The sequence below is a fragment of the Dendrobates tinctorius genome, unplaced genomic scaffold (assembly GCF_039654945.1).
Source record: "Dendrobates tinctorius isolate UK_male_01 unplaced genomic scaffold, ASM3965494v1 ptg000231l, whole genome shotgun sequence".
NCBI classification, from domain to species: Eukaryota; Metazoa; Chordata; class Amphibia; order Anura; family Dendrobatidae; genus Dendrobates; species Dendrobates tinctorius.
Window position 1 is genome coordinate 14,761,448 of NW_027361898.1, and position 15,871 is coordinate 14,777,318.

Below are 15,871 nucleotides of genomic sequence, written 5' to 3' on the forward strand. Positions count from 1 at the left end.
GATGTCTGTCTGCGCAACATATGCTCCAAATAATTCTTTTGGGGATAAGCTTATCCTATCCAAAGATGCCACAGTCCACACAACAACTTGCTTTTAGGCCTAAGTTAAACTCTTTAAACCTTTTTTAATCTTTAATTTATTCCAAAATGTCATTGTTTTGTGACCTGAGTGGATTAAAGGCGAGGAATATGGAATACATCTACCAGGTCCATCAAGGTGAGAGCATACAAAAGTATCCTAAAGACATTATAGGAGATCTCTTATCAATATGTCACCCCATCAATTTGAGGCATAAACAGATGTCTCACACTTTCAGAATCTCTGAAGCTGTGTGGATTTGAAGATCTCCTCCCTTTCCCAGACACAAATCCAACACTTTCTCTAATCCCCCTCAGTTATAGATGCGCGGGGGTTTCCAGCCGGGTGGAACGTGGAAAAGTTTAACTTATTAATATCCAGCCAGGAGTCAATCAATCACATAAGGGTTGGCACCCTGTATCAAAAAGGGATCAAAACCTCCCTTAGTGAGAAAGACTGGAATGACAGCAAAAAAAGGCAACTGGGACAATCCTCCATGGAGCAGTCCATTTTAGGGGAGATTAGGGCTTGACAAGAGTAGAAGCAGCGCTGTTTTGCTCAGATATGCTTGGAATTCTCTCTTTATTTTGTCAGCATTAAAGCAGACAGGCCAAGTGAAAGAGGAAAAAAATGATTGCAATTGATTTATAGCAAAGGGAAGTGCCTGTTCTTCGGTTAAATATGTTACAAAGCACTTTGTGGAGCCTGTTTTGCCCAGGATACAATGTGGCTTTCAGAGACCAAATGCAATCAGGATCAGCACTGGGTAATAGAAGCCATCCTGGGAATTCCTAATATGAGATAAGATAATGTTATCTTGGGAGAAAGCAGGCAGGACCAGAGAGCAGATCCTGGCCCTATGTATGCATTTCAGGAGAATTTAACTCCATCTTGTCTGTAGTCATCTCATAGCTCTCACCTACACCAGAAAAGCTTTGACTGCAGTACCAGGACGGAACAAATAGAAAGTTAAAGTGGATATACAGGCTTTAATTAAAAAAATGTACCTAAGCACTAAAGGGCAGGTTGTTGCTTCCTACGAGCCTGTTGGGCCTGGCGCCATTTTCCGCAGGCACAGAGCAGTCACAGACTTCTGCTGATGTCACGTCAACAGAGCGGCTGTTTCTTTTCCTGCTGACAGTGCGAGACTACTGATGTCATGCTGATTGACAGCTGGCTCTCCGCTGCCTAACTGGGGGAAACTGGCTGTCAATCAGCATGACCCCAGTAGTCCCGCCCTGTCAACAGGAAAAGAAACCGCTGCTTTGTTGACATCGAGCTGCTGAAACTCTGGCAGGAGCGGTCAATGACTGGTGCCGGATACACCAGGCAGGTAGTTGCCACTGTTAACAACTACATTACTGTTAGTGCTTAGGCACATTTTTTTAACCCCTTCACACCGCAGCCCTTTTTCATTTTTGCCTTTCTGTTTTTTGTTCCCCTTCTTCCCAGAGCCATAAAATTTTATTTTTCCATCAATATGGCCATATGAGGGCTTGTTTTTTGTGAAACGAGTTGTACTTTTGAATGACACCATTGGTTTTACCACATTGTGTACTCAAAAACGGGAAAAAATTCCAAGTGCGGTCAAATTGCAAAAAAAGTGCAATTCTACAACGTTTTTTTAAATTGTTTTTTACCATGTTCACCAAATGCTAAAACTGACCTGACATTATGATTCTCCAGGTCATTATGAGTTCATAGACACCAAACTTGTCTAGGTTCTTTTTTTTTTTTAAGTGGTGAAAAAAAATACAAAGTTTGTTTAAAAAAAAATTGTGTCATATTCTGAGACCTATAGCATCTCCATTTTTCGTGATCTCGGGTTGGGTGAGGACTTATTGTTTGCATGCCGAGCAGACATTTTCTATGAAACTATTTTGGTGCGGATACAATCTTTTGATCACCCATAATTGCATTTTAATGTGATGTCGCGGCGACCAAAAAAATGTAATTCTAGCGTTTTGACTTTTTTTTCTTGCTACGCCATTTAGCAATCAGGTTAAGCCTTTTTTATTGATAGATCAGATGATTCTGAACACTGCGATACCAAATATGTGTATGTTTGATTTTTTTTTGTTTTATTTTGAATGGGGCGAAAGGGGGGTGATTTGAACTTTTATATTTTTTTTATTATTTTTTTTATTTTGAAAAACATTTTCTTTTTACTTTTGGCATGCTTCAATAATCTCCATTGGAGACTAGAAGCTGCCATAACCCGATCGGCTCTGCTACATACAGGCGATGATCAGATCATCTGTATGTAATAGATTTACTAACTTGCTATGAGCGCTGGGTGGTGCACATAGCAATCCACCAGTGACAACTATAGAGGTCTCCAGGAGGCCTCTGGTTGTCATGCCCACCCACCAGTGACCCACAATTATGTGACAGGGTCACCGGTGGGCGGATTTCCGGCCCGATGGCCGGATGCGCGCGTTTAATGCCACTCACATGTCCCAGGAAAGATGTGGGCTCACTTGTCGAGCCCACATCAAAAGGGGGACATGACATGTGCAGTACTAGTATGGCGCATGTTGTGAAGTGGTTAAAATCCCAGATATTTCCTTTAAGGACTAGTATACCTTTCTTAGGGTGTGTTAGCATTGCATCTAAGGACTACATTTTGCCTATTTGCCAAAAATATACATGAAGCCCATTGACCCAACATATGATAAATGGTATGGATCAACATCAGTATTCCTTTTAATTATTGTCTATGCAAGAGAGAGATTCGTTGGATGCAGTGAATAGCCCGAGGCAGAGAAGCAGTTAACAGGATTTACAGAACAGGTAATTAGCAAATAATACTCCACGCAGGGAGACAAGACTAATATGGCAGCAATGGGAATTGCACACACCACAATGTTCAAGAATAAGAAATAAAGTAACTTATTGCTTGCAGTTTTTGCAGGGAAAAGGCTGGAAAATCTCCCGATGGTGTCTCAAATTGTAAACAAAGTCTCTGGCTCTGTTATGGCAAAACGAAAGGCACTGTCTCCCCACAGTGCTAATGTATTCGGTCCTGCTTGGCTTGAGTGCGCTGGAACATGGAAACAGTCCTTTGTGTAGATTCCTCAGGAATGGCGCCGAACACGAGCTGCGAACTCGCTCAAGGACCAAGGCAGCAAGCGGCTATTTGGAGTAGTCTCTAGGCAGCCTATCTGCTACCACAGGTCAAAACATACGGGTTCAGATGATAACTCAATAGTGTCAAAGTCAATCTTATAGTTAGCACTCTGAGGGATGAGTGGCATGGAGTTGTCAGCCAGAGCAGCGGAGAGGGAGTCAACCTTCTCTTGCCACTTTCCTGCCAAGTCTGACCCGTTCCCACGCTCAGTCCTCCTTTTACTTCCCCCTCCCCCTGTTGCACAGCATGAAGGCCCCTCCCTCCCAGAAGAAACCTCCCTCGGCAACAGTGGTGACAGTCCCGATAGTTCCGGCCTTAAAGGGCACCGGGAACCGCTGACTCTGTTATGACTCTTCTTACACCTACACTATGCTATTGTGAAGCATCTTGTAGAAACTGTAAACATACTTTGAACAAGATAGTGTCCTATATGTCGGGAATTTCTCCCAATGTATTATTTATTACATTTCCTTATATATTATTGGACAGGAAATGTATAAAAATCTGTCACTTTCCCAAATGGTTCTCACTATTTACTGTAATTTCCTTGTTGCATTCTTTAAGAGGAAATGAAAATGTCATGTATGGACCTAAGGACATCTGAGCACAGCTGTGAATATCTGTAAAAGAGATCTCTGAAAAGCTATTGATTTTTAGGGGCATTCATGCTTGTAAATTCCTATGAGGGGTTGTATTTGTAGTTTGGGTACAACTGTAACTGGTGTTCTGTTATACTGTATGTGAGCTGTAGTTTGCTCTGCTATAGTACGATGTACTATGATGCTGTATCATGCAGAGTCTATCTTTGGTGCGGTATCTACATGTATTGTAGACAGAGTGAGGAAACCAAAGTACCAAGAAAAAACATAATTGCTTGAATTGTTCTTCCTAGTATGCATTGGTGCAATTTAAGGCTGTGTGCCAACGTTGCATTTTTTAAGCATTTCCGACGCATTTTTACCGCAGCGGAAAGGCTTAAAAAACTCATCCCCATGCATTCCTATGGGATTACGCAGTTGCAGTGTCCAAGCTTCGGATTTTACCGCTGTGGAATTGCATAGCGGTGAAATCCGCAGCATGATCATTATTTCTGTGGAATGGTGGCGATTCCGCCGCCATAGGAATGCATTGAAATGTTCACTTTATGAATGTAGCTATGCCCACCATGCCTAAAGTAAGCTCTTCATGTGCAGATGGTACTCAGGGTCTGGAGGAGAGGAGACTCTCCTCCATGCCCTGGGTACCATAATCCTATAAAAAATAGAATTAAAATAAAAATCAGGATATACTCACCTTCCGATGGCCCCCGGAGCGCTCCTGCCTCTCAGCCATGCTGCCAGCATCTTCCGGTCCCAGGGATGCATTGCACGAATCACCTGAGATGATGTAGCGGTCACGTGACCGTGACGTCATCTCAGGTCCTTTGCGCAAAGCATTCCTGGGACCGGAACGTATCGGGAGCGCTGCTGAGGAGATCGGGGGCCGTTGGAAGGTGAGAATAACCATATTTTTATTTTTTACATTCCATCTTTTACTATTGATGCCGCATAGGCAGCATCAATAGTAAAAAGTTGGTCACACTTGTCAAGCATTGTGCTTGACAAGAGTGACCAACCTGTCAATCACCTTTCCAAGCGATGCTTCAAATCGCTTGGAAAGCGCAAGCATTCTGCAGGCTAAAAATGCTTGCAAAATGCTTGTGTTTTGCGGGAAAATGCATGTGAATTCTGCTTGCGTTTTACCCACGGTAGGGAGTTGCGGAAATGCTTCCGACATTTCCGCAGCATTTCTACAACGTTGGCACATAGCCTAATTAAGATTTTAAACAATTAACTGAATTCCACAAATATTCCCCAGCACTTTACAGACATTATTGGCACTGTCCTCATTGAGGGTCAAAATCTAAATTCTCTATCAGTATGTCTTTGGAGTGTGGTAGAAAACCAGAGTACACAGAGGAAACCCACTCAAAAACAGGGAGAACATGCAAACTTTTTCTGATTTCCTTTTCATACCCCAGTCATAGTAATTCTCACTAGTTTATTTTCTTTTCCAATAATTTTCTTAAACTTTCAAATTTTTCAAAGGGTGGGAAGGAAGAGCACGGGGAACTGGGGAGGAGGGGAGGAAGAAGGGATAAAAGAGGATAAGGAGGAAGCAAAACAAATAAACAGCTATAATACATATGTGACATAAATTAAAACATTTTACAATTTAAAAGGCGATAGTTTACCCTAGAAAATAAGCAGAGTCAGATACACAAAATAAGCAAGTACTTTCCATAAATTAAGGAAACAATTTCATCCATTTGGACCATTTTTTAAAGAATTTGCCATAACAATTATTAACTAACGCTAACTTGTATTCAAAAGACTTATGAAGTCCAATTTTGTCAATTATATCTTGGAAAGAGGGCAATTCTGACTTTTTCCAACGAAAGGCAATGCTGTTTTTCGTCACCAGTATGATGTGGGTAATTAATAGTCTCAAAGGTGGGTTCATTTTTCACTAGTTTATTTTAAGGGGATTCAGTGAGAGTAAAGATTGTTACATTTTGTAAAACAGCAAGATATATAACTTTCTCGCATACATCAATCAAAAATGATGCCTTGATTTTTCAATGGCCATTCCACTTGTGACAAGATCAGCTGTGGCAAAAAATGCTTAATACCACATGTACAACCCTCAGGGGTTAAATGTCAGTAGCTTAGAGGATTCCCTTTCAAAATAAAATATAACCTTTAATAATTCATTAAAACCTGAGACATCACATAAACAACACATAAACAGACATAATAGTGCTCGTGCGTATCAGTGCTAATTTAAAAAATGGTTCGGTCTCACCATTACTCATGGACATAGACGCCCCAGCATATTTTTCAGAGGTCCCCTGCCGGGTATTCGGGTCCATATAGCAGCACAAGACAGCGTGTGGAAAAGGAGGTTAAAGGGTTACAGGTGTGCCGTTTTCCCTATCCTCCCTGTCGTGCCCAGGTATTACTCCTGCCCTTACAAGGACAGGCCCCAAATGTACCTTATAGTGTCACCCCCAGTCGTCAGAAGGGGTATTTGCTCCCTACGCGTTTCCTCCCCAATTACAGGGATTCATCAGGGGAGTTATACAAATAGATATAAGGGGGTTTAAATATATTTGTCCATAAAGAAAAAGAGAAGGCCCCGCCATGGCTGGGTGCCTCAACAGGCAGAGTGACTGTCCATATCACTGCCAAAAAGTAATAGGGAAAACTGCACACCTGTAGCCCTTTAACCTCCTTTTCCACACGCTGTCTTGTGCTGTGGAAATGGATGTGTGTAAATGGAGGCTGGTTTTACTGACTAACACATTTCAACAGCTAAGCCAGCCCCCTATTTCTTTCACAGGTCATATACAGTTGTGGCCAAAAGTATTGACACCCCTGCAATTTTGTCACATAATACTCAGTTTCTTCCTGAAAATGATTGCAAACACAAATTCTTTGGTATTATTATCTTCATTTAATTTGTCTTAAATGAAAAAACACAAAAAGAATTGTCCTAAAGCCAAATTGGATATAATTCCACACCAAACATAAAAAAGAGGGTGGACAAAAGTATTGGCACTGTTCGAAAAATCATGTGATGCTTCTCTAATTTGTGTAATTAACAGCACCTGTAACTTACCTGTGGCACCTAACAGGTGTTGGCAATAACTAAATCACACTTGCAGCCAGTTGACATGGATTAAAGTTGACTCAACCTCTGTCCTGTGTCCTTGTGTGTACCACATTGAGCATGGAGAAAAGAAAGAAGACCAAAGAACTGTCTGAGGACTTGAGAAACCAAATTGTGAGGAAGCATGAGCATTCTCAAGGCTACAAGTCCATCTCCAAAAACCTGAATGTTCCTGTGTCTACCGTGCGCAGTGTCATCAAGAAGTTTAAAGCCCATGGCACTGTGGCTAACCTCCCTAGATGTGGACGGAAAAGAAAAATTGACAAGAGATTTCAACGCAAGATTGTGCGGATGTTGGATAAAGAACCTCGACTAACATCCAAACAAGTTCAAGCTGCCCTGCAGTCCGAGGGTACAACAGTGTCAACCCGTACTATCCGTCGGCGTCTGAATGAAAAGGGACTGTATGGTAGGAGACCCAGGAAGACCCCACTTCTTACCCCGAGACATAAAAAAGCCAGGCTGGAGTTTGCCAAAACTTACCTGAAAAAGCCTAAAACGTTTTGGAAAAATGTTCTCTGGTCAGATGAGACAAAAGTAAAGCTTTTTGGGCAAAGGCATCAACATAGAGTTTACAGGAGAAAAAAAAGAGGCATTCAAAGAAAAAAACACGGTCCCTACAGTCAAACATGGCGGAGGTTCCCTGATGTTTTGGGGTTGCTTTGCTGTCTCTGGCACTGGACTTCTTGACCGTGTGCAAGGCATTATGAAGTCTGAAGACTACCAACAAATTTTGCAGCATAATGTATGGCCCAGTGTGAGAAAGCTGGGTCTCACTCAGAGGTCATGGGTCTTCCAGCAGGACAATAACCCAAAACACACTTCAAAAAGCACTAGAAAATGGTTTGAGAGAAAGCACTGGAGACTTCTAAGGTGGCCAGCAATGAGTCCAGACCTGAATCCCATAGAACACCTATGGAGAGATCTAAAAATGGCAGTTTGGAGAAGGCACCCTTCAAATATCAGGGACCTGGAGCAGTTTGCCAAAGAAGAATGGTCTAAAATTCCAGCAGAGCATTGTAAGAAACTCATTGATGGTTACCGGAAGCGGTTGGCCGCAGTTATTTTGGCTAAAGGTTGTGCAACCAAGTATTAGGCTGAGGGGGCCAATATTTTGTGTGGCCCATTTTTGGAGTTTTGTGTGAAATGATCAATATTTGGCTTTTTGCTTCATTCTCCTTTGTGTTTTTTTCATTTAAGACAAATTTAAATGAATATAATAATACCAAAGAATTTGTGATTGCAATCATTTTCAGGAAGAAACTGAGTATTATCTGACAAAATTGCAGGGGTGTCAATACTTTTGGCCACAACTGTATTGATCGGGGGCTGGCAGACTTTGAAATGAGTCATCGTCCGTGACACACAGCAGAGGGGTTGTCTACTCTTAAAGATGCCTATTTGTATCAGGCTTTTGTTGATAATAAGCTGATCGGGTGCTAACAATCAGCTGTATTCTGCTGCAGATTTTACCACAAATCGGCGAATTCTTGCAGTGCACACTGCGTGTGTCAGGATTCACAGGTCTGCAGTCACACTGAGTGACTGCAGACTTATCAGTTTAAACCTGTCAGACCCTTTAAGTTGTATTGTCACTGGACTAACAAATAAAGAACATACTATAAAGAAGTTGTCAAAATACAATTACAGTTGATGAATTGGAAAAAAGATTTCGCCACTCTTCTGGTGAGCAATATAAAGAGACAAGAACTTAAATGGAATCTTTTAGCATGATTTTAACCTGCAGACTATTTATATGCTTATGTAGCTCTTTCAAAGACAAGACCAGCAGTGCCTTTACATGGCCAGTCCGTTCCTCCATTACTGAGAAATCAACATTTTAATTGATATGCAATAAGCTATGGTAGATCTGAAGCCTCGTTCACTCCAGCTCTATCCCCAGCCAGTGTGCCTCTTCTTGCTTGACTGAGAGTCTCAGTGCTGCGTGAGTCAAGCAGGAGGAGTTGGCTCTGAGCGGGGAATAGAGCTAGAGTGACAGAGGCTTTAGATTCAGAGCCTATCAATTCAAATTGTAGCTTCTCAGTTATCTAGGAAGGGGTCGGTCATGTGAAGGTATTGCTGGGCTGGTCTTTGAAAGAGCTACATGAGTGTGAAATCCTGCTGTCAGATTTCTTTTAAGTGTTTTTTTTCAGAATGTAAAAGCAATTAGCAAGGAACAGGGAATGGACTAAATAAGAAAATAAGCTATATCACTTACCTTTATATTCCCCGACACTCCAGGACTAACATACCATACCTAATTGATGAGAACACTGCAACCAATCACTGACTTTGGCAGTGATGCCGTCATGTACGACTCATAACCATTGAGGTGAGTGAATGGCTGCAGTGGTTATTTGAATGATGTCTAATATGTGATCACTAGAGAAAAAAGCTGAGAAAGCACCATTAAAGTGGTGGTGATGGAGCTGTGAATTATTGAAGAGGTAAGTATTATACTGTTTTTATAACCAACTCCTTTTGTTATTTTTTTTTTAAATCTCATTAAGCCCAAAGGGTTTAAGTCTCCAATGTCACAGTCATATCCTTGGCCATTCATAGTTTTGCAGAGTTTTCTCTGGATATTATTATTATTATTATTATTATTATTATTATTATTATTATTTATAGGCTTGAATTCACATACTCAGAAATTGCTTCCAGTTCCTCCTCAGACAAATAATGTGCATCTCACTGCAAATATTTCACATAAAATCTAGGCATAGTGCAAATGCTCCTCTGTAACACTCTTCACCTAAATCCTCATAGATGAGCCTACTGTTCTACCGTAGCAGACAAAAGTTGGCCGAAAAGGAAATTAGGGATAAGACTAGGGAGAGGCAGGGGAAATAAAATGATTTAATTTTATGGGATGTTTACACAGTATCTTGCAAAGCTGGTGAAGGGCCTTATAGAAGAGACAGTCATTTCCATGGATAAACTTTAAAATGAAAACCATATTGGAAAAGCAGAACTAGAAAAACGTATTGTTGTAAGGGTTAAAAGGGCGTCTTAACAAAGAAATAGTGGCTTCTGCAGCTGATCTGAAACTATTAAAATGTGAAAGTGTGCTTAAATTTACATTGCATCATACATACGGTGGTCAATACAAGAAATATTTGTGAAAGAACACCCATCATATGACTATCATTACCAGGATGATGGGTAGGCAAGGGTGCAGCCACTTGGCGCACTACTTCTTGCCTCCCCTGGGGGGGCGCAGTTTGAAATAAAAAAAAACTGACAGTGCTGTGCTGGCAGAGTCCCGATTGTTTCCTTCCATTGAAGGTATTTAGCACACTGACGGCCAGAGCGCAGGCACGCAGGTGAGCAATATCATGGAGTCACTAACTCCCCTCCACTCTCTCTACCTGAGCTCAGGCCAGTATCCCCACCCCTGTTCGCAAGTGTATTCACATCTTTAAGGTCCAAATACTATTGAAGTCAGTGCCAGGACAGTAGCAAAGGAGCTCTAGTCAGCTCCCTGCTCCGTTGGTAACTCCAGCAAGACTAGTTCCGGCCTGTGTACAGTTGGAGGACGCATCACACATAGGATTTCAGGCAGCATTAACTATATATAATATATAGGGATTTTAGGTGTATGGGGGCTGTGGTGGACATCATACTTTTTATTGGGGGTATGTGGTTGTAAGGAGTTAGACCGGACCATGGGTGCCTGCATGCCGGGTCCGGAACTAGAAAGGCTGCATCCTTTGTTCCAGGGGGGAAGCCTGAGTGAGGCGAACCTTCCCCTGCTGTCTGGGGGAAGCCTGAGAGAGGTGGACCTTCCCCTGTTGCAGGAGGGAAGGAGGAGAGAGATGGAGCTTCCTGTTCACCGAGGAGAGCTGGGAAAGCACGCGCAGCAGCAGGGGGATAAAAGGGAGAAGCGAGCCAAAAAGGTCAGTCTGGCGCCGGCGCAGAGCAGTGCGGAAAACAGCGCAAAGTGCAGTGTGCAGAGCAGGGATCAGCGCGCTCTGCTTCTCCCACCAGATACTACCAGTTTGGTGACGGACTGTATAGAAAGAGCCCCTGTTGCCTCAAGAGTGGGGTCATACCAGCAGAGCAGAGCCGTGCAGAGTTGTGCCAGCAGAGCAAAGCAAAGCCGAGTGCTGTACACAGTGTGATAGTGAGTACCGCACACGCTCTGTCCAAGAGTGACCTCATACTTGACAGACCACTGCATACAGGTCCACCGTTTGTAGACGACCGACTGTCAGCTTCCTGCTACTCTCCACTCTAGGAGGTGACCCTAGTGAAGGCAGAGACTACCCTATGAGTGTGACGCACAGAGAGAGAGACAGACAGCTAGGACAGAGCCTCACTATCATGGACTTGTGTACACCGCGGAGCAAAGTCCCGTTCCAGTGGTTCCCCACACTAGACTCAGTACCGTGCTAGATACGATAGAGCATGGGAAATCTTCATGCCTCCCAGAGACTTTGCCGAGACGTCACGTGCTGCTATTGTCAGTGCTACCGTTGGAACCCTGAAGAGCTGCACCAAAGAAGACTACAGACTGATAAGTTTCACCTCTTTATTACTGAACTTTCATTCATCCCAGACCTACCCTGCCACTCTCCCAGTTCTGCCCCCATTCCTTTTCATCATTCTACAATCCCTCACTCCCTGCGAGGAGTACATTCCCCTGTAAATTAACCTGTTAACCCTTACTCTACCTGTGTCCCGTCACTGCATCCCGCTTTCCTGCTTGTTACCTTACATTGTGGTGTATTTACAAGGGAATGAGAAATAGTTTTCTTATTAATTGTTCGTGATGCTACCTGTGGTATCTGATCAGAAGGGACCCTCAGGGACACCACAAGAGCATCGTTTCAAAAAAGGGGGCAAATAATGGATATGGAGAGGAGGTAGCTTGAAATGGAGCACAGTACAGAGACAGATTAGCATGGCAGGACAGTGTGGAGCTATAGAGAGAGTAACAGAAAACAGTGACGAGTGACAGCTATAGTATAAGCTATGGCTCATAAAGATGGATGGAGTGGTGGTCATAGCTGATTATGGCAGTGTTTTTGTTATAGCTCAGTATGGCAGACAGTGTTGCAGGGGTAGGTCATAAGGGCAGGCAGTGTGGAGGCCATGCAGTATATCATATGAGGTTTATTTAGGGCACAGTATGAAAAGATATTTTTATGCAGGGGGCATTATAATGACACTCTTATTTTTAAGGGCACCAGTATGTGCTACAGGAGATTACAGAAGATCGAAGTTTGCAGACACAAGTTTTGGTTGCTAAAAGTTTTCATACAATCTGCACAAGATAGAGATGGAAAGGAAGAGAACAATCGATCGCATCCAGGGCCGTGGGATACTCGGTACCGGGCCGGTGTCTCAGAGGGATGTGTAACGGCGGCCGTGACCCCGGTCCGTGGCCCTGAGCGTCCAATGTAAAAGAGGTGAAATGGAATGGGTTTAGAGTTTATAGTTTATAGGTAGGTAGTTCATGACGCCACCTGTGGTGCTCGGCAAGGAAGGTGTTGAACCAACGATGCGGTGCAGATCCTCTGGGACAGATGGTGGGGCGCAGCAAAGATGTAATAGCTCTCCATAGGTAGAGCTATGGTCCAGGGCAGTAGTAGTAGAGGTTGAGGTAGATGGTGTGGTGTTAGGCACAGAGATGTAGCAGTGCTGAGTGGGTTGGCACAGGAGAAAGGCAATGACACAGCTGAGTACAGTTCCAATTCTTTTACTCACGGTTTTGGCACAGACAGGTGCCCGCTTCAATGCTGCAGCTTCCAGGTCAAGGACTCAGCCAACTCCCAGGCAGGTGGAATTATCTCTTCCAGCACTTCCTTTCGTGTGCCTGTTCTGAACGTCTCCTTTCTAGCGCTAATCTGAAGTACTTGCAGTACTGAATTACACTCAAGTTCCTCCTTCTCGATGTTACATAAACTCCACTTGTATGACAGGTGGCTTTAGCCTGCTTCGGGGACTCCATACACTCGCGTCCCGGCTCACACAACGCTGCCACTGTGTCTTTGAGTCTTTGGTGGGAATAGAGCAGTCTCAACTCCCATTCCTCCGGTTTCTGCTGCAGGATCATTAGTATCACACACAGCCTCGGAAACCGGCGCCCGGCCTTGGCGCAATGTACTTAGGGAAAGGCTCTACTCTAGCCCTCGTCTCCAGTCTATCTCCTCCTCACATTCCGTTCTTATCTATATTCCTTCTGAACAACTGATCTTTCTTTCTTCCTCTTTCCTTGCTAACAGCTTCAACTTACAGGAGGCTGCTGCAAACACGTTCTCTCTCTATCCCTCTGCCGGGGATTATCACAGTCGAGAGTTCTCCTCTCCGCTCCCCACTGCGGGGAACTTCTGCCTTCCTCCCCCTCTCAGGGGATTCTGCTCCCCACTTCCTGTCAGCTTTCCCTTCTTAGTGTTTCTAAGCTCCACCCACCACCCAACACCCTTCATGAACCAAAGCAGCTGCCATAATGGATGCTCTGCTGTTCTAAGGTGCCTGTGCTGGATGCAGGTGTTGGAGTCTGGTCAGGTGTTACCATCTTACCTGGGAAGTGGGATACTACACCTCAGGAGGAGGTGCAGTACCTCTGTGGCAACTGAACCCTCAGGGGCGCCACAACAACTTAATCTGAGAAGATATCACCTTTAATGTAGTTGGATGGTAATGTTTATTTGTGATACTGCTTGCATCTCATCAGTAATGTGGTTCCTTTATGATCCACAGTCTGATGATACAAAAATGGTGGGGGGAACAAGAGGCGCAATAGTGCCCTATCACTAGTGACACTTGAAGTATGAGCGGTATAATACAGTTCCACTCACCTATTCCAGTTGTGTAACCCACAACTGGCTTGAGAGCATATCACAGAATCAGCTGCTGCAGGTCCTCCACCAACCACTCGCACGTGGAAAAACCTTCAGAAAGTTGTGGGAAGCAGGGTGTGTTGCAGTCCGCGCTGCCAAGATTCACAAATCACCTGGGATGCAAGATGTTGTAGCAGTGTACTCCTTTATTTCCTCCTACGCGTTTCGGCGCCCTTCCTGGCACCTTCCTCAGATATAGTAGGAGGAAATAAAGGAGTACACTGCTACAACATCTTGCATCCCAGGTGATTTGTGAATCTCGGCAGCGCGGACTGCAACACACCCTGCTTCCCACAACTTTCTGACAGTCTGATGATGGCTGTTTATAGCTCCCACTTTCTACTTATTGTTAAAGACTTACTAGGAGATGTAGCTTCATGCGATGCAAATGTATACAAGGCTGATCTGACACTACAGTTATTTGCTGTACTAAGGCTACTTTCACGCTTGCTTTTTTTGCTGCGCGTTTTTTGCGCACACAAACACATGAAAAAAATGTATCATGCATTTGTGTGCGTTTTTTGCGGGTTTTGGTGCATTTAAAAAAAAAAGCATGCTTTTTTGCGCATACGTGCGCATTACAATGCGCACGTATGCGCGCCAATAGACTTTAATGGGTGTTTTGCTATAAAAAAAACACGCATCGCGTGTGCATGCGTTTTTTGGGGCAAGTTGGACACACAAAAAATGCAGCAGGATGCATTTTGTGTGCCCGAGCGCACACTGCAAAAAAACGTATGCGCATACAAACGCATTCGTGCGCATATGTATGCGCATATATGCGCACCCATGTTAGGCTGGTTTCACATTTGCGTTTTTTTTCGCGGTAATTTAGCGCTAAATAGCGCATGCGTTTTTTTTCCTATACTTTGCATGGGATGCGCTTATGTGCGCATACACATGCGTTTGTACGCGTTTTACCGCGCATGCATTGTTTTGCGGTATGCGCTCGGGCGCACAAAATGCAACTTGTTGCATTTTTTGTGCGTCCGATTTGCCTCAAAAAAACGCATAAGCGCGCAATGCGTTTTTTTACAGCAAGACACCCATTATAAGTCTATGGTGAGCATATGTGCGCATTGGCATGCTTATGTATGCGTTTTTTTGCACATGCGTTTTTTTTTTTACCATTAGTTTAGACAATGGAATTTAGGGGTTTGGGTAAAGTTAGGGTTAGTTAAGGGGGTTTAGGGTTGGGGTTAGGGTCAGGGTTAGGGTTAGGGTTAGGGTCAGGGTTAGGGTTAAGTATGGTTTGGTTAAGGGTTAGGGTCAGGGTTAGGGTTAGGGTTAGGGTTAGGGTCAGGGTTAGGGTTAGGGTTAAGTATGGTTTGGTTAAGGGTTAGGGTTAGGGTTAGGGTTAGGGTCAGGGTTAGGGTTAAGTATGGTTTGGTTAAGGGTTAGGGTTAGGGTCAGGGTTAGGGTTAGGGTTAGGGTCGGGGTTAGGGTTAGGGTTAGGGTCAGGGTTAGGGTTAGGGTTAGGGTTAGGGTCAGGGTTAGGGTCAGGGTTAGGGTTAAGTATGGTTTGGTTAAGGGTTAGGGTCAGGGTTAGGGTTAGGGTTAGGGTCAGGGTTAGGGTTAGGGTTAGGGTTAGGGTCAGGGTTAGGGTCAGGGTTAGGGTTAAGTATGGTTTGGTTAAGGGTTAGGGTCAGGGTTAGGGTCAGGGTTAGGGTTAAGTATGGTTTGGTTAAGGGTTAGGGTTAGGGTTAGGGTCAGGGTTAGGGTTAGGGTTAGGGTTAGGGTCAGGGTTAGGGTTAGTAAAGTCATGGTTTGGGTTAGTGTGAGGGGCCACCTAATGTTGGAAAAAACCGCAAACGCGGTAAAAACGCATACAAACGCATAAAAACGCTGCGTTTTTTTCATGCATGCTCATAAAAATGCTTGAAAAAAACGCAGCAGTTGTATGCTTTTGTATGCGTTTTTCAATGCGTTTTTTTGCGGGAAAAACGCGCTGCAAAAAAAAGCAAGTGTGAAACAGGCCTTAAAGTATAGGGGAAAAAACACATGCTTTTTTTGCACTAAAAAGCAGCGCAAAAAATGCAAGTGTGAAACCAGCCTTAGCTTGGTTCTTATAGTCAAATACTTATGGTGATTTTGGTGACATATG